Source organism: Bacillus rossius, chromosome 12 (genome assembly GCF_032445375.1).
Source record: "Bacillus rossius redtenbacheri isolate Brsri chromosome 12, Brsri_v3, whole genome shotgun sequence".
NCBI classification, from domain to species: domain Eukaryota; kingdom Metazoa; phylum Arthropoda; class Insecta; order Phasmatodea; family Bacillidae; genus Bacillus; species Bacillus rossius.
This window is the reverse complement of record NC_086339.1, coordinates 35,553,893-35,574,736: the sequence shown is the minus strand read 5'-3', so window position 1 is coordinate 35,574,736 and position 20,844 is coordinate 35,553,893. Positions and strand designations below refer to the sequence as shown.

Below are 20,844 nucleotides of genomic sequence, written 5' to 3'. Positions count from 1 at the left end.
TGCAAGCATTGTTTGCAACTGCTGTAGTAAACATTCAAGACAGCAATGGTATGTGAGAAGTATATATAGGCTGGTCCGGGCACAGGGTTCAGGGTGTGGAGCTGAGGTATCGAGGAGTCATCTTGGATTGTGATGTCACGGCGGCCATCTTGAATGACACTGACCTTTGACCTTGATCTTGACATTAAAAATTTGCAAAAATAGCTGAAAAAGATACAAAATTCTTAGAAATTTGCCAACAATTCGCCAAAATCCGCCAAAATTTCCAGTTTTTAGAAGACGAAATTCCGCAAAATTTTTTAAAAAATCTGAAAAATAAACATTTCCCTATTTCTAAGAAAAAATTACAAAATTCAAAACTAAAACGGGAAATTTCCCCTAGAGTAAAAACTATTTAATAAATTTTTATTTGTTAGAATCTTATGTTGATTTCGAACATGAAATTAATTTTGGTAATTTTAAGTCGCCAAGCCACAAGAAAAAAAATATATATTTGGGAACTTTTAAAGTTAGTAGGACTGTCTGTCTCAAAATTGCATTGCAATCGTCTCATCAAGCTGGTGGCGCCGTTAGGCGGTGGGCAAGGACAGTGTTAATTCATTCATTATTCCTGAATTTTTTTTATGTGTTAGAAATATAGTTCACTGGTTTTATGAATGGCCCTGGAGAAAACAGGCCCACGGAACGAGCTGCCCGCTTTCTCCTTGGGATGGCAGCACTTGTCGGTTTTGAACGAAGCAAATGCCCTGAATATGTTGAAGCTTTAAGACGAAAGTCACGAGAATTAAAAAGGTGATACCAAAAGCCTGAGTGTTGGTTCCTGGGAGCCGCGACGCTATAGGGGCAAGGCAGGAGTGTTGGCGACGGGGAACCACACATAACTTAGAAACACACAACTTAGAACAGTCATAACTTAGAAACCTCGAAAAAAATCCATGTAACTTAAAACTGTCATAAGTTAGAACGATCATAACTTAGAAATACATAACTTAGAAACACACAACGTAGATAGACATAACTTATAAAGTCATAACTTAGAACCATCACAACTTAGAACTGTCATATCTTAGAAACACGTAACTTAGAAACACGCAACGCAGAACCACACAACTTAGAAACGCCATAACTTAGAAACACACAACTCAGAACAGGCATAACTTAGAAGATTCTATCTTGTGTGTTTCTAAGTTGTGACAGCACCCCTTGGCGACGGACAGTGCGAGCTGGAGGGAGGCGGCGCTCCAACCGCCCAGCAGCGAGGTCAGCACACGGGCAGTCCGTCCTGCTCTGAGACCAGCGACGAGAGAAGAGGGAAGCGCTGCTGAGTCACGAGTCCGGAGCAGGCACCGAGCTCTTGCTCTGCAGTGGGAACTCCAGAGGAAGCGAGGGAGGCAGTTTCAAGGTCGCGGCCAAGTGCAAGCCACCAAGACGCCATCTCTCCGCAGTTCGCTTGCGCGGCTGCCATTAGCGGCTCTCCTTCACGGCGGGGAAGGGCAATTGTGGCGCGGCTGAGGGAGGCAGCGCTATTCACTTGGAGGTTTTCCCAACCACTTCGCAATGGCTTGATTTTTTGAAATATAGGCCTAATGTTCAGCGTTCAACATTACAAAGTTGTCTGATGAGAACTTTCGCGGCAATTACAGTGTTATATACTCCATGTTGTCAAATGTTTTGTTCTTTGAAAATAATTTTTGCATACACGTAATACTACACATCATTTTAAATAATACTCATTAGAATGAATAAACACTTTTCAAGCATCGACTATCTGAAGCAACTATGAGGGAGTTGAGCGACGACATCATAGGATAACGGAAGTTAGACAGGTAAAAGAGGTAACAGAAGTGGAAATAGGTAATGGAGGTAACGGTCTTTGCTCCATTGCATGGGATTTGAAAAAAAATGATGAAAAAGGGGGTGGGACAACGAATAAATGAAAGAGTAAGGCAAATGTAAATTTTAGCAGGTTTTCCTTTGCCAACTTTGTTGTAATACAGTGAACGTTCATTGTGAACTTTGTTGATTAGGCTGCCTTTATCGTTCAAGTGAATCACTACACATAACATACATACAGCAAACTTGATTTGGCACAATTTTGTTTATTTTTGGCATACTTTTGCCTAATTTCCAATCTTGTCTCCACTTTTCCACACTTTTCCCAACGTTTGCAGACTTTTCCACAAATTTTTTTTTTACACTTTTCCACGTTGTTTCTGCGAGATCGGACTATAAACCTCAGTTGTACATAGTCATATTTTTGTAATTTGTTGTTTATTCTTACAGGAATAGTGTAGATCACCACCAGCACACCCACATGACTGCGGAACTCTGCAGCAGTGACATGGCCTGAAGGGGCTCCACTTACGGCCTCTCTCCCGACGCCGCCATTGTGGGCGATGGACCGTTACTCGCGGCCGCTGGCCTGGGGACCAGACAATGTCCGAGTGACAGGGCACCTTCTCTGCTCCTGGGAGACTAGCGAAGCACCCCGCTTCAGCCAATAGCAGGTGGTGCTGCCAGCATGTAGTCTATTCATCCACACCTCGTGAGTGTGCCGACCCCAATTGTAACTGTCCTCGCCTTTTTGGTTCCGTGGGTCTCTGCCCCTCACGGGGAGTATACACGCCGGCCCACGAGGGCTCAGGAACTCCCGTGTTGGAAAACACGTGAGGTGAAGAAGGCTTCGATAACGCGTGTCCTTACCTTTCCGAAACAAGAACAGTGACGTCCCCGACACCCCGTGGACAGGTCTTAACAAACTGGCAACAATTAGAAACAAAAGGGGGTTGTCTGTAAAGTCGGTTTACGGACGACAATTTTACGTGATAACGTCATAAGAAAACAATGATGAAAAATTGCATATTTTTTAATTTTCAAATATTATTTACAGTTTTTGCAAATTTAATTTAAATAATTTGTTTAAATATAATCACGAACAATTAGTTAAAAAGCCCGCCTTGACCTGATTGATATTATAGAATTTTTTCTCGCACGGTGGTTGGCCGGTTCCTGCACGCTCGGCTCAGGCGGAACGTGACAATGAGTCATGATTTTTCGTGCGTGCAGCCGGCGTTCATCGATTTATAAGACGTTATCACGTCAAAATGTTTACTTAATATGTTCCGCGCAGAAAACATTGCCGACCCAAACACCGCCACGATCCAAGTGCCGGCCAATCGACAATACTAGAGGTCGTCCTTTGGACGAAATTCAACCATTAAAAAAAATTTTTTTTAACAGATGTATGTAGAGCAAGCTGTACTCTACTGATATGAAGTACACATATACAAGTTTACAAATATTACAAAGTAAACAACAGTGTTTCCGGTTTGACCACAGACATGCAATGTAAACAATCAAATAGTTATTTTTTGAAATTTATTAGATAAATAGATAAACTGGACGTAAGTGAATGTTGTCCATTGAACTTTTTGAAAATGAATTTAATGATTGAAAAATTCTGTGTAGAATATGTATTTTTGTAAATATTATTTCGTCGTTTGCTAAATGTCCTTACCATTATATTCAGAAATATAACATCTCAAACCATAGAATGATCGAACTCTACATGCTGTGACGTACAAAAAAGCTGCGTAAAAATTATCACTAGAAAATATAGTGAAATATATGTAGCATGTGTCATCTTACTGGTCTCAAATTGTGTATCCATAATTTTTTTCCCTTTCAATTCTAAGAATATTTATTGCAATCGCATTGAGTAGTAAAAAATACGACCGAATAAATAAAAAAACATCTTGATTTATTGTGACTGCCTAAAATATAACATTTCTATATGAAAAGCATTACAAATTCAGTGGCAATGATAGATGCCTGGAATATAAAAAAAACTTACATGTTATTGCCAATATTCGGCTGACTTCCAGAAAGCCACGACTGAAACACTTGACAGCAGTATTTTGCTTCATCATGTGAACTCTGCAGAATTGTAGTGGCATACCGAGGTTTCCTTGAAAGTAATTAGCCTGTTTTGAAGAATGATGATGTTGAGGACAACATTGTTAGCTTCGGCATAATAATTAATCCTCTATCTACGAAGCCAGCATGGTATGATCCAATAAAAATTTTTTAGTTGGTTTTAAAAAGTGTTCTGTTAAAATATATATAAAAAATGTTTTCTATATACACGTCTGATAAGCGTTTTTGCAGGATTATTGAATGTCAGTACATGTATGTAGTTGTAAGGAGTATACCGAAGAAAAATTAATAAACAGTACAAATTATTTATAAGTTCTGATAAGTTGATTTATAGGGAAAATATACATATAAAAAATTGGTTGTCTGTAAAGTCGGTTTACGGACGATAGTTTAACGTGACAACGTCATAACAAAACATTGATGGAATGATTGCATACTTTTATGAATACAATTGAATCATTTTTATTGAATTTGCTATTTAACTTCTTCCACTCTGTGTTATTCTGTTAAGGATAGGACGATGATAGGAAAAGTAGGAAACGAATGGGAGTGTTTCAAGTTTAACGTGCCTCGAAAAAGTCAAATCGATGGTTGTTCCAATCGAGTGGAAGAGAGATAGATGCGGCGCAAGCGTACAATGAGCGTAACGGGACACAACGTAACGGGATAATGTGCGTAACGGGACACTTTTTCGTGCGTGCAGCCAGCGTTCATCGATTTATTAGACGTCACGTCAAAAAATCATTACGCAATTTTATCCGTGAAATGTGAAATGTGAAATATGAACTGTAACCCGCTAGAAATCAGGAAACACTGTACTGTGACGAGACCGACAGTATCAAACTCAGAGCGAACTATGAACGCCGTCAGCGAAGCACATGACCTAGCGGCCATTCGACAGCAGGAATGCACCCGGACGTATCTGAGCGCAAGTCCTGGAGGTTGCCGAATAACAGAATGTGCCGAACCATAGAATACCGGAGTAAACCCTTCAATATATATTTTGGTGAGGGGGAGATTTTTTTAAAAATAACCTTTGCTCTCTTAAGATGAAAGAATCCAAAGAATAAAATACTATTCACGAGCACTATAGTTAACTATCCAATATTTTTCAGTATTATGAAAAAATATAATTTCCAAGCCTCTTTTTTTAAAGGTTTAATATCACACTTAGGAATTTAATTTATTGGGCTAGGTTGAAAGTGACTCAAAATATTTTACTTTATTTGCTTTAACATAAACAAACATTTTAACAAAAAAAAACCGACTTCAAAATAAACAATTCCAACACAAAATAATATGCACTAAAAAGTAAAAAAATAGTTGTGTATTCTTCTACAACTTAATAATCAAATTACTTTTTCTACTCATCAATATGTATGTACGATCTATGTGTTTACCACGCAAGAAGGTAGGTAGGTACCAACTCACTTCAAATATAACTCAACATATACCTATGAATAACAAACAATGATCAAAATGTTTTATAGAGTTCTCCTAAGTAAAATGAAATGAAAAATATTAGACTACTTAAAAGTCAATCAAATTATTACGATAATATAATGTAGTTACAATTATTGTTATTTTTGGAGTCGGTGTCAGCCAAGTATGCTAGTTTATTTGTTTCCTTGGCTGACACCGACTCCAAAAATAACAATAATTGTAACTACATTATATTATCGTAATAATTTGATTGACTTTTAAGTAGTCTAATATTTTTCATTTCATTTTACTTAGGAGAACTCTATAAAACATTTTGATCATTGTTTGTTATTCATAGGTATGTGTTGAGTTATATTTGAAGTGGGTTGGTACCTACCTACCTTCTTGCGTGGTAAACACATAGATCGTACATACATATTGATGAGTAGAAAAAGTAATTTGATTATTAAGTTGTAGAAGAATACACAATTATTTTTTTACTTTTTAGTGCATATTATTTTGTGTTGGAATTGTTTATTTTGAAGTCGGTTTTTTTTGTTAAAATGTTTGTTTATTTTTTTCATTTTTAGGGACTCCGAAGTATTATTTATTTTATACTTTTTAATTTAAGTTCGTAAATATAAATACAGGTATGAAATGTTTTTTAAACTACCTCTTGAAGTCACGTTTAACCAAATTAAATGAAATTAAAATAACAAACTTAAAAAAAAAATGTTGCTATTGCTAATTAGCGCCATGGCAGGCTCCTAAGAATTGAAGAGTTCCGTTACTTTGTCATGGATCCCATGATCAGAACCTAACCAAACTCTCATTAAAATACCCTTGAAGTACGTCTTTTCCAATTAAAAAAAAAATTATCGAAATCGGTTGGCATGATATTGAGTTATTCGTACTTTTGTCGCGCACACATTTAATGAAAATTTAAGACTTATATGGTTTTCTCATGGATGTCATTGTCAGAACTGGACCAAATTTAAATGGGACCACACGGGAAGCACCAGCTTTCAAATGAAAAAATAATCATCAAAATCGGTTCACCCAGTCGAACGTACTGCGGTAACAAACATAAAAAAAAAAAAAAAACATACAGTCGAATTGATAACCTCCTCTTTTTTTTGAAGTCGGTTAAAAACAACTCACACGATAAGTATATTTATACACATTCTGAGCTTTAATAAAACACAAAGTGTTACCTAGTCAGAGAGAATAAGGTAGGGAAATTAAGTACCATGTCTTGGGACCTAATGTGATTGCTAAAGATAAATATAATGCACTTTTGGTAAGAGAGAATAAGGTAGGTAAATTAAGTACCATGTCTTGGGGCCTAACGTGATAGTTAAAGAGAAATTTAAAATGTAATAATGAATGATATTAATTTCTTAAACTGAGAGGGTACAATTAAAAGAAACACTTTGTGCGGTGTTGACCTTCACTCCGAACCAGGACGGTGGGATTGTGGTCGGGTAGTGTGGAGGGGGGAGGGGCAGCTGTCCAGACAGGCGTGACCACAGACACGGGCCCGGACAGCCAGCAACCCCCCTCTGTCGCCGCCGTCACACGCCACTGCCCCCCGCGGCCCGGCGCTAATTGGACCGTGATTAACTGCTCCGCCACCTCGCACAAACACGAGCTACTAGATCATATTAGCACTACACGCTCCGGAGATATCGAATAACCCTAGATAACCCAGTTGTTTATAACCAAACAATACTTTTTTATTGAATTAAAATTGAAATAAAATTGGACTACAAAATAATGTATTGCACGCGCGACAAAATTAACTCATAGATGCACATTTATTCCTTTCTTTCCAGCTTACACTATATCCCACGTCCAAATAAAATTGCTCAAATTAGTCAAAACAGACTTTGTGGGAATGCCATGAGTGATAAATAAGTGCTGCAAAATAATATCCGGTATCTGTGGCTAGGGTAACTGTTTTTTTTTAATGCCTACATTTACTACGAAATTTTATACTTAGATATATTAATGTCATCTTGGTTTGTATTTATTTTATAAAATAATAAACGGAAGGTTAAATATATATAGTTACGACTGTACTAGAAGCTAGGCTCGTAGCGGGGTGTGTCAGTCAAGGCAGGTGGTGACGCGAGGTCCATTGAATTAAGGCATGCCACACGTGCCTTTCCGGATTACAAGGGGGTTCCCCTCTCCCCCCCACACAAATACTCCTCGGGCTATTGTCATTGACCCTTCAAGCGGTCGAACAGAGGAGGCCGCCGTGCTTGGAGTAAGTGATTCCGAGTCGTTATGGATGATTCGGGCGTCAGGTCGGCCCGGGATGACGAGAACGAACGTATCACTCTGATGAGTTCGTATCCCTCCGATGAGATCGCATACTTCCGATTAGAGTGTACCCCTATGATGAGAAAATTTCCTACTGATGAGATCGTATCCCTCTGACGAAAACTTATCTCTGTGACCAGATCGTATCCCTGTGGCGAGATCGTATCCATGCGATGATATCGTATCCCTGTGCCTTATCCCTGCGACGAGATCGTATCCCTATTCCATGTCCCTCTGACGAGAACCTATCCCTGCTACCAGCTCGTATCCCTCTGATAAAAATGTATCCCTCTGACGAGAACATATTCCTAAGGCGAGATCGAACCCCTGTGTCACAACCTCTCCCGTACATTCTGGAAGGACGGCCAACTAGGATACAAGCGACGACGCCGGCCTCCGCGGGAGTTCCGAGAATGGAGTAGAGTGCGATTTCAGCTAGGAGGACGATAGACCCTCCTTGTGAGCGGGCGACGCAGAGCGACGGGACCGCGAGAGTGCGACTGAGTGGCGCGAGACTGCTTGTGTGTGGACAGGCGCGACTGTCGAGTCGAGCTCCAGTGACAAGTGTAAACTGTGGACTGGACAGATACTTGGTGACTTGTGAGCAGACATTTTTAACTGCGAGTGATTTGTGATCAGACCTTTTTAAAGTGCGATTACTTAATTAGTAATGTAAATTTTATTAGCAAAAAAAATTGTATAAAATTTATTGGGCTAATCTTACGAACCCGTTTTCCCCACTCGGAACTTTCCCAGCTATCTCTGTGTCTCTCTTTTTCCCCTCCACGACAGCGTAAGAAAGTAACGCTAACATTAAACGCAATAATATCGTATAAGAAGTGGGTATAGCTTAAAAAAAATAATATAGCGATATGTACTTATACATAATTTAAAAAAAAAAAAAATATGTACTGCGGAGCTGAAAGAATTAGAGAGCCTTGTTACAGCCATAAATTGGTTCCATCAGTGTTAGACACTGCGTCAGGTGAGTAACAAAACCAAGGAATATGGGACTAAGTGTTCAGTACTACAGCTTGTTCTCGCTTCACGCTATCTGCCACGAGAAGCAGAGCACTGGTGAGTCACCAGTGAGCACTCCTGGCAGAGCTGTGAGCACACACCAGCTATGACAGGGGAGGAGTACTGGCGCCATGCCGAGCTGCGATATGACATGCCATGACGGAGTGGCTGGCTGTTCACAGCAGGCAGCACACCAGTACACCTGCAGGCAATTGAATAGATTCACATCTCATCTCAATTCATCGACACTCCCCCAGGCAGATAATCCCATTTGGGCATAATCCTGGTTAGGAGGAAGATGGTTCTTTTACATGCCTGACACTGTTACCAGAGTCTGACATGGGTTCCTAAAACCGAGAAAGGGATACGCCATTTCTAATCGCGGCATGTTACTGAGAAGTGCCCAGCTAGGTCGAGAGGTTGAGGAGACCCATCCCAACTTCGGCCCCACCGATGCACCCTCAGCTCCGCCGTCCACCCCCAGACCTCCACAGAGCTAACCCCCTGCAGGCAGTACAAGGTCGATAGTCTCCACTCGCTGGCACGCCACACAGCTCACACTCACTCCACTGCCGAGTGCCGCTTGGATGTGCTCACCGCCGCACCGAAGAAGATCATTTACGTCAGGAGTAAGGCAACTTTTACGTATGCTCACCCCTGGAAATAACTGTATCGAACTCGCATTCAACTGATATTCTGCACTGTTTATGCATAATTATCTAATATGCAAATCTGACCGTAATATTTATTCAACTCTTTTAACTTAATTTGCGATGGTTTTCGCCAATACCGGACAAAGTGGTGCTGTGGTAAAATATTGTACTGGCATTTTACTGGCCTATTCATCCAGATATTTTGGATTGTTTCCCCAGATATACCAATCAAAATGACTCCTTACTACAATGCTTTGTTTCCTTAACGCATGACCTACTTCCAACCCCCCCCCCCCCCCCCCAGGCCAGTTAATTGTGTGAATTCTTTGTCCTTCCGTTTAATCTCGTTGTTTATGACACGTAATAAAAGTGCTTCGTTAAAACACGTGGAAAAGAGAATGCTTTTGCGCTGCATGTTTACCAAAAATTACACGAATGATATTGTTAGATCTGTTGATGGAACACTGCTACCACTTAGTATCAATTTTTATTAATCACAAGAGATGAAGGGGAAAAAAATTGAAACAAATTTGTGCGTGTTCAAGGTACAGTATTCCTTTGAATAGATGCTCAAAGCTTGCTTTTATTATACGAAAACCACAGAGAATGTTTAATTTAATAACCGCTATTTTTTAACTGATGTTAGCGTTAAATGTTAAATGTAGCGTAAAAGCTGATCTGGTACTCAGGTTTCTCCTGAGTACAATGAATAGCTAATTCAGATCTCTTTGTAGATTACCAAACAGCTTTGGGGATGTACGAACTCCTTATCTCTGTCTTGAGTGACAAGAATTAACCTCCGTAGAACACTTATTAAAGAAGTTATAAAATTTGGTTTATAATTTTAAATTTTAAACAATTCAAGCATAGTTTTTAATATCGAAACTAGGTGTATTTTTAGAGAATAAATTAATTTTTTGTATCTTGCTGTCTGTCTGCAATGTATTTCTAATAGTTTCTTTTATTTACCTATTCAGAAGTTTCCCTGAAAATACAATATTGATCACTGTTTACCATGTTGATCCCTTCCAAATAATACGCAATATTTAAGAAAATGCTGTAGTTTTTGCCTCTTATCGCTTTGTGCTTGTGTGTACACCAGAACCAGGAACGATAAGACAACCGTCAAACAACTGTCAAGTACAAATGACGGGCATTTCAAGCAGTAAATAACTTTTGCGTCCTTGAAGCTGATTGCTACTGTGGTCGCTTCTTGTAAGAAAACATTGCTGCAATGTGTTTGCAAATGGAATGGTTTTAAACGGCCGTACGAGGAACAACATTCTCGCATGTATGTACATGTGTCAGTTACGTGAATGGCGCGAGGCATCTAAATGTTGTTAAGGAGTGATACTCGGCAGTTGCCACTTTAAAAATGATTGTGATGTCATCCGTTAATACATTAATCCATCCACCATCTTGGAAGACGTAATCCGATAATCCGTCCGCCATCTTGGATTTAAACTTGACCTTTGACTTTGACCCCGGTGGTCACCATGGATCAGCCATCTTGGGTTTATGATATCACCGTTACACTTTTCGTTACGATCGCCATTTTGGTTTTAGTCTGCTGGTGGCTGCCATTTTTTTTTCGTCTGCCGGGGCGGCTATCTTAGTTCCGAAGCTTGGAGGTAGGTGGGGACAGTGTCGCCTAAGAATTTTATTTTTGTACAAAATCGTGATCACCCATCAAAGTTCTCGATGGGGCCAAACTTTTCCCAAAGCCTATATGAAACCATACACTCGATTAACATGTCAGATGGAGGATACCTACTAAATTATAAATGGGAAAGGGTATTTGTCTGTCTGTCCTTATTTACGCAACAACGGAACAACGGATCTACATAATGTTTTGCATATAGATAGTTTATGGGCCGGAGAGTGACATAGACTACATATAATTATGAAATTATATCCCTAAAAGAGTGAAAAAGAGGTAAATTCAGTTTTATAATAGAAAATCATAGGAGGTAGGTTATAGACACACAAATAGTGAGTTTGTGTCATTTCTCTATATCCGCCACACTGTCATATAGTGATGTCTGGCAAATTCCTATCCTTCTTGGTGAAATCCATCCATAGAGGGCATTGCCTTGAACTTGTAACGCGCTATCGCGTGGTGCATCCGTCACGTCTTGCCGCGGGATAACCTGCCTTCCTACAAAATGAACCTGAAGATTGGCGTCCCGGTTTTGCTGATGCGTAGCTTTGATGCAACAAGATTGTGCAATCAATGGGATTTTAAAAATCAATACTTCCCATTGTTCAAATGTATGTCCTACAGAGTTGAAATTCGGTAACAATGTTCCTTTTATTATGATGTGTTAAGCCCGGGAAACATCGGGTACTTCAGCTAGTAAAGAAATATAAGAAATATTATAATATAAAAAATATTATAATATAAATAATATTATAATATCGAGAATTTTCAAAACACAAAATTAATATATATATATAAATAATACTTTTAGAAACGCAACACGTGGTTCTAGTTTTTCGTAAATTAGAATAAGCATAGTTCAATTATGTATAAGATAATTGTCTGCTTGTTGGTAAGCATACTTTTTAAAGGCCTACCCAATAAATAAAAAAATAATAATTTATAACTTAATTTGAGAAAAAAGTGTATTTCAAATGGTTGTTTGTGAATGTATTTGAAAATGGCAGCATATTGTATACTGAATGGGCCTGTGAACTCTGAGAAGTTAGAATACTTTCCTCTTCCTCACCATACAACGCGAAGCTAAGCACATACTAACTCACTAATTAATTTTTTACTTTTTCCAGGCCATGATGACATTCATCGTCGTTGGGGCAACGGAGAAAGTTATAAATGTTAAAGTATCTGCACGCAATTTCAGATCGTTGCCAAGGTGTTCGCAACTCCAGCAATGAGAACGCTACTTCACAACTGGCACGCTAATTTTCGGCCATGACCAGCCAAAAGTTAAGAGCATAAGGATATTGCAGGTTCCAGTTTAGTCAGTGATGTCCACGGGCAGATGGTTACGCGTATTGACTACTTGCTGTAATTGACAGAAAGCGCGGACGGGTATCGCCTTTTAAAAAAGAGACCAACACAGACACTTTAATACATCCATGTCCTGCCTTGTCAAAACTTTTTTGACGTGACGTCTAATAAATCGATGAACGCCGGCTGCAAGCACGAAAAAGTGTCCCATTACGCACATTGTCCCGTTACGCTGTGTCCCGTTTGCTCATTGTACGCTTGCGCCGCATCTATCTCTCTTCCAACTCGATTGGAACAACCATCGATTTGACTTTTTCGAGGCGCATTAAACTTGAAACACTCCCATTCGTTTCCTACTTTTCCTATCATCGTCCTATCCTTAACAGAATAACACAGATTGGAAGAAATTAAATAGCAAACATGTATAAAAGTTATGGTTAAAATAATCTCTTCGTTAAAGTAATAAACATATTTGAATTAATGACAGTAAATTTATCAATTAAATTGTAGATTTAATTTCACTCCTTCTTTGTATCCATACAAAATTGTGATAATTCAATAAAAATGATTCAATTTTATTCATAAAAGTATGCAATCATTTCATCAATGTTTTGTTATGACGTTGTCACGGTAAACTATCGTCCGTAAACCGACTTTACAGACAACTAATCTTTTTTTGTAGTGTTGTAAGGATTGTGTTAACGTGGCAACTGCAATAGGAGCGAGGTGCTAGCCGGCTGAGACGCCCTCCCTGCCGGTGACCTTGTCAGAGCTCGCCCGGCAGCAGGGAGCCGGGGGGACCCCGCCTGGTGGCGAAACAGGGCGTTGCGTCACGGTCACCTACATCTTCGGCGGGTTTCCTCACCTCGCGGGCCATCGGGCCGGCTCCAGCCCCGTCCAGCTGCCCGGTGGACCAGCCGTCAGACATAGCGCGGGTGTCGGGGCAGGCGCCAGCAGTGCTGACACTGCCAACCGTCTTGTTAGCTGAGTGAGGCGGGGGGCTGAAGCTCTAACACCTGCCTGATCAAAGGAAGGAGTGATCCCTTGACATCTTTGTTTCGGGGATGTTAAAAATTGATCTGTAAGCCGACTCCCAAGCTACCCTAAAGGGCGCATGCTTGGAAGGACAGGATGAGGGAGCCGAACATAGGTTGGAACATAAAAGCTCTGATCGTAGACCGCACTCAACTCGCCACGCGAGCGAACGAGCAGGAACTCCCTGAGCTGTGTCCGCCTCTACTCGCTTGGAAGACGAGGAGACACCGCACTGCACTGTTCTCCACGTAGCAGCCCTCTCTCTTGCTATTAGACGTACTGCCGTTAGCGATGAGTAGACAATGTGTGTAGGTAGTGGTGCCTTTGAATATATATACTGTATAGAAGTCGCCAGCCCAGGTTAAAATTTCTAATACTGTTTTGAGGTAGTTGGTTAATTCACCGCCGCAATCGCCACCATCTCTAGGGCATCGACTTGTGGTGGTCCCTAGCTGACACGTGTCGAACTCTTCAAACACCCCTTCCCCCTCCCCTTGAACGACCTTGAGCTGCAGTGAATGATGGATGGGGGGTGCGGGGAATGACAGCGGGCGACAGCGCTGCGCTCTAACGTGTAAATAACAACTAAGACGATACAGGGCGTTACGGCAGCGCACTGAAGCGGTGAAGTTCCCAAGCTGCTCATCATAAGCTTCTGAAAAACGTAGAGTAAATCCTATCCACTCGCGACTTCTATACAGTATATATATATTCAAAGGTGGTGCCGACTCGCCGATGAATATGCGCGGGTACAGTGGTTCGCTGCTGGTCCCGGTCTAGCGAATGTTCTTCTACTCTCTAAGGTTCCGGGTTCCGTCGGCCTCTTCCTTCCTTCACTCCTGGGCTACCGGCTACACCTCCAGAGTCCGACCCCTCAGTCGCGTCTCGGATGTTCTTTGGAAGGCTGGGTTCATGTCATTTCCCACAGTCTCTGATGTCACTTGTTCTACAGACCGATGCGTGATGCGCACCGCCAAACGTGTCTGGCAGTACCACTTGCTCTGGGGAACATTAATCCTTTTATCTGGCAATTAAGACACTGCCAGTAACTAGGGGGCGCTGGTTGCAACGGGCATACGCCCCGTTACGAGTATGCCGTGTGATTTTGTGATGCTGAGTGTCACAGATTATCGAACTCAGTTTTTTAAAATAAATACTTTATTTAAAAGTAGAAGAAGTTCTGTTACCAAAACAAAATGTGAACTAGAAGCACTGTTCTGCACTGACAGAAGAACAGCGGGTGTACAGAAATACATTTGTCTCCCGTCAAATGTTTCAGTTCAGAAAAAATAGATTTCTGGAATTGAAATTTGTTGGTTTATTGATGGAATTGGTATGTTCCCTATTTTTTGAACTATTCATCCTTAAATATTTAGATGCGTAAGGATATTATATATAAAAAAATTACCTGTTACTGTGTGGGAACATTTTGCTATACGTTTGTTGAAGCTGACACATTGTGGATGCGTTTTAATATCAAGACAAAATTTTAAATCTTGGAGAATGATTTAGCTATTTATATCCAGCTACTTTTCATTTGACTACTCGTATCCCTAAAAAAAAATTCTGTTTTCTCAGTAAAAGTAAAAGAATTCAAAACATAGCAGAAATGAGATGAACTTGAACTGTTAAAACTTCTTAATGTTGGTCAAATATGGAATTTAAGTTCGTCCGTGAGCTTACAGCTTACCTATAAAACGCAGAACTAGGCTAAATTTTAATGCACCGCAGTTGTCAACAAGTATGTGAATTACTTGTGTATCACTGATTATACGTCTAGTAAATAGAACATTCAAATTAAATTTATGTAGGAATGTAACATATTTAAAAGGAATTTAAAAGCCAAAAATTTTAAAATATTAATTTAAGAATTTTTTTCTGTATACTTTCAATTCTATTACAATTAAAATTAGTTATTTAAATCCAAATTACTACACAATATTCTACTTCATAGCTAATCAATTTGAAGAAAAATGTATACATACAGTTAATGATGCAGAGAAAGTTATACATTTAATAAGACCTAAGATCTTCAAGTGCAACTAATAGTATTATCTACATGTTGGTGAAAAATAAAAACTTGGCATCCACTATAACTCGAGGTATTAAAAGTGGACACCACGTTTAGTGTCATTTCTTACTATGTGATAATTCTAATTAATTGAATTATTTTTATACTAAATGTTATAAAATAAATGTTATCGTAATTCAGAGACAATTGTTAACTTGAAAACCAGATCTCGACAGCTGAAATATCTTGCTGATTAGTTTCACAAACATATTTCCTTTTTTTTTTTTCAGCATCTTTTCTTGATCAATTCCGATTACAGTTGGAATATCATTTATTAAATATTAAAGAGTAGTTGAGATAAACTACTACTTTGCGGAACACCTAATATCATGAAATTGAAATTGCATTTGCAAATTTGACTGAAAAGCGTATATTTGTAAGATAATTAAAACATATATATATATATATATATATATATATATATATACATAAAAATAATACTGTGTGTGTTAAAGACGATCTTCCTAAATGAAAACTACGTGGTTTTTCAGAAATAATATTTTTAGGAATAAGATTCATGTGCCTAAAAATATTTTTTTTAGTCAAAAACGTCTAAAATACTACATAACAAAGGTAGAGGTAAATAGTTTGTGACTAAAATTTAACTGTAAATAATACTTCAAGAAAATATATACAAATAAATGGTTGAACACACAACATCGGTATACAACAACTCAATGACTGATACACACTTAATTTAAATATTTTATGTACAAAAGCAAAGTTTTTTTAATGTTTGTTTGAGCTGTATTTATAACATGTTGGAATGATAATGCTACAGTTACTAAAAACAAAAAAAAAAATATTTTTGCAAAACTCCGTTCCCCCGGAGAAACCCCCGGAATGGCCACCGCATGGGGAGCCCAAGAAAAGAAACGGGCTCCCTATTTGGAAGCCACCTGGTAGGTTTTTTTTCTGTTCCACCCACCGTTTCTTTGGTAGCCTGACTTGTTACAAGGGATTGTATTTCTACCAGAGAAAATGCCACCATTTTGTCTGGTCAATCCGCCTTGGAGGAGCCGGGGCGCGAACCCGGGTCATACAAGTCACAAGGCAGGCGCTCTACCCCAGAACCAGTGTGGTAGAGCGGATACTTGCAGTCTTCTAACACTGACATGTTATTCCACGAGTTTACTGTAGTTTCGTGTGTCAATAACACGTGCAGTACGTGCAGTAACATCTAACCTCGGTAACGAACAAATTTATGTATTTTAATGTTCTTCGTTCAACATGAATTGTGTAATTTCATAACAGTGAAATATAATTTGTATAACTAGTCTGGCAATTTTTTAGTTGATTTACTGCAAACAAACTTACAGTCCCACTGTAAAATAATTATATAGAACTATAGACTAGTAAAAAAATATGTAAAGAGCTTGCACTGTCGATGGTAAAGTTATTTTGAAATAAATGTTAGATATTAAAAGAGTGTGTTTAGTTAAAATATGTGTGTGCTTACAAGCATGAAGATATTGCATAACATTTTATTTTTTTGGTTTTAAAGCCACAGAAAAGTTAACCTTGTTATTTCACTTTTGGCTTTTCTGTTTTGATTTACCGTGCTTAATATGCGCAGCTAATACTGGAAAGCTATTCAAACAACTGTTTGCAAATAGGAATTTTCGAAATATTAAATTAAGTACTAAATCAATGATAGAGTTGGAGATGTCAAATTAAAAGATACATTTCATACTGACATCGCAGAAATTTTAGGTAATTATAGTACTGACCTTAAATCGATCAGTTTCTGAAAACTAAGTATTTAGATGACACTAGTTTTGTGAGATTTGCTTACTTATTGAGAAATATTCACATTATTTGAATACAGTACTCCTGAGTACAGAATTATTGGTAATAGCTTACATCAGGGTTAAGCAAGAGCATAAATGTTTTATTTCATACAATGAAACCCTCAGACAATTAAATCGTCGGGATTCTTAAACATGAACTTCTTTGAGTACACAAATACAGAAAGTTTTTATTTAATATTTGTGCACATCGCGGTGACATCGCTCTTTAATTATTTGTAAATTTAATTGTAACAAAAATTGGAATTCAGTGTTTTTATTTTGGATGTGTAATATTTCTACGTGTAATAGCATAAAACATGTACTATTTTAACTGTTACAGTATCAAAAGTTCATTTAATGGTTGTGTATGTTTATTTTCGTCCAAAAAAATATTTTGTACAAAAAATATCCTATAACAAGAGATTTCACTTTTCTTATAATATTGTTGTTTTAAATAATTATGTTCGAACCTTTCCTTCAGTTCAAAAACTTAAGTAGATATAATAATTTCGTAGTAATGGCTATGTATTATGCAAACATATATTCAATAATGAGATATGGTGTTATTTTTTGGGGAAATTCCTTAAATTGGCTAAAGATATTTAAGCTTCAAAAACGGGTTATTAGAATTATTTATAATCTTAGTAAGACAGATTCTTGTAGGCCTATTTTCCTGAATAACAAATTCTTAACATTTCCAGCCATTTATATATATTCGGTTGTCATTTATGTAATTCAAAATATTAAGTATGTAAAGAATAATGAAATACATAATCACTTTACCAGATCCATTTATAAGAATCATATTCCTTTTCATTCAACAAAAAAATACGAATTGAACCCTTTTTACATGGGCCTTAAACTAATAAATGTTCTACCGATATCCCTGTTAAATACAGCATCCCAATCACATACCATATTTAAACGACATCTCAAAGATTACCTACTACGAATAGCTCCATACTCTGTTAATGAATTCCTCAGTGCATCTACATAAATTGCTGCATTGTTTTTTTATTATCATTTTTTATTGTATCATATATTATTGTGTTATAATGTATTTTTTTTATATTGTTTTGTTAGTGTATTATGATGTTGTATTTTATTTATAATGTTATTGACAAAACCTGGACATATGTACTGTCAAATATAGGACGCTAATAAATGAAAATGAAATGAAATTAAATTAAATTCTCCATGCATACGAAATTCTCTACCGTTGGTGAGGCAAAACGTGAAATGATCTGCAGAATTTAAGGCGATAATAAACGTGCATAAAACTGAGTTTAAAGTTAACCTGTGCGGAAAACAACCCGTGTCTTGGCTGAAAGGTGAGTGATTCACTGCCATGACATCAAGACCATTTAAATATTAATCGAAATAAAAACATTTTTACACACTTAATGTATATGATCCCTATTCCTCTATCACAAGATTCCTCTTCGTCATCTGGTCGTCATTGAGTTCGGTTTTTCATAGCGGTAGGGTATTCCACTTTTGGCTGGCTTCAACAAAACTGCTGTCGTGCGGGCGCTCAGAGTCCTCCAGATGAAGCGCTGTTCGTTCATGTCGCCCGCGGAAATACTGTCCAAACAAATCATTTTGTTCTGCAATCATCTGAAAATTGCGTTTGCAGAACAAAGTCTTAAAATAAAAACTTGGTTGTCTGTAAAGTCGGTTACGGACGATAGTTTAACGTGACGACTCCATAACAAAACATTGATGAAATGATTGCATACTTTTATGAATAAAATTGAATAATTTTTATTGAATTATCACTATTTTGTATGGATACAAAGAATGAGTAAAATGAAATCTACAATTTAATTGATAAATTTGCTTTTATTTGCACTCATTAATTCAAATATGTTTGTTACTTTAACGAAGAGATTATTTTAACTATAACTTTTATATATGTTTGCTATTTAACTTCTTCCAATCTGTGTTATTCTGTTAAGGATAGGACGATGATAGGGAAAAGTAGGAAACGAATGGGAGTGTTTCAAGTTTAATGTGCCTCGAAAAAGTCAAATCGATGGTTGTTCCAATCGAGTGGAAGAGAGATATAGATGCGGCGCAAGCGTACGTTGAGCGTAACGGGACACAGCGTAACGGGACTATGTGCGTAACGGGACACTTTTTCGTGCGTCCAGCCGGCCTTCATCGATTTATTAGACGTCACGTCAATAAAGAAATCTCGGAGTATTAGCAGACGCAGAGTAGTTCACGAACTGCTCCTGAAATGTTCGCCCGAGGTAGCGAGGCGGTCACCTCGGCAAGCCACCTCTGCAAGTGTTCGCAGCCTCTCTTACCCTGGACAGCTAGCGCCGCCAGTGTGTGGTCGCGCAGCACAGGAGGCTCGTTCACCTTGCGCGAAACCCAACACGCAATTGCGGATACTGGAAACATCCTTCAAGTTCTCCTTTTTCCCAAAGTTTATTGCCACTAAAGCTTGCGGCTGGTTCGTGTTTACTAATTTAAAAAAAAAGTTAATTCAAATTCCGCACCAAGATTATTTAAGCTGATTTATGTTCGCAATGCAAGTTTGGTCTTTTGAAATGCACGCGCGTCTAATAACTAAGTCTGTCAAATCCTAAAAAAAAAAAAAGGGTGTGTGTCATAGACGCGGCCTTTTTTTGTACTTGAATGCATGTACGTAACAGGTAATATTTTCTATACAAAATATAAAATACGGTATTTTTGACCACTAAGAAGTCGCGTATAGGCTGACATTATGCATTTTTTATTATATATATTATTTTAACACCATATATATTCACTATAACTATTTTACACTAATGTTTTATTTATGCAATCGATATATTTTGACGAGAGCTGATAATTGAAACTTAAACGAACGTCGTAGCTTCTCCGAGTCAAACGTTATACTGAATGGAAATCTCGAAACGCAGCAAAATGACCTCATAATGGCGGCGCTTCCTCCTACACCGCGCGCGATGCGTCACAGTCCTCACTTATCGTAACGAATTATTTGATTCTTTAGCTATCCAGTGGTGTAATTAAATTTTGGATGGAGATGATAGATATGTAGCTGCAACACCAAAATGTATCCCCCGATTTTGTTATAGTTTTTTTTTTTTAAATTGTCTCCCACTATGGAAGCAATTTTAAAGACGTATTCACGTCAAAAAGAAACAAAGTATTATTTCACGGACTTGCGTGTGTGTGTGACGAACTTGCGCCTGACTAGGGCGGATCTTACTTGGATGCAGGGTGGTTGGTCGGTGGACCCAGCCTTGCAGACAGCACCCGCTCCGCTGAGATGCTGTCGCCGCCAACTCGTCGTGGCAACTACCAGCGCTGCCCTGGCCTCAGTTTACGGGAAGTCTTCTTTTCACAGACGAGAGAGCCAAACGCTCGATCGTGCATCTTCGGTTTTTTTTGTTCATTGTAAAAGGTTAGGTTAGCTACATTATAAATAAGTACTTTAAAACATTGTGGACGGTTGATTTGGTTAGGATAGCTACATTAAAGATACTGTGAAATCATGTAAACAGTTTCCTAGCCCTGGATAGCTACATATTAAAAAGTTATTTGCTAAGCAACCATAAAATGATTTTACAGTATTTTTAATGTAGCTATACTTACCTAATATAA

At 38.3% G+C, this 20,844-nt stretch overlaps 1 protein-coding gene across 2 annotated transcripts in view; it reads right to left on the bottom strand.

The window, feature by feature from the left end:
- The window catches only part of LOC134537841 (uncharacterized), an 87,730-nt gene extending 67,188 nt beyond the window's left edge, over positions 1-20,542 (bottom strand). The window contains exon 1 of one of the 2 annotated variants that reach the window (XR_010076055.1): positions 20,450-20,542. The gene's annotated coding sequence lies outside the window, so the exon portion shown is untranslated. The remainder of the gene's footprint in view (positions 1-20,449) is intronic. The other variant, XR_010076056.1, reaches the window with a different exon arrangement.
- Positions 20,543-20,844: the final 302 nt, after the last annotated feature.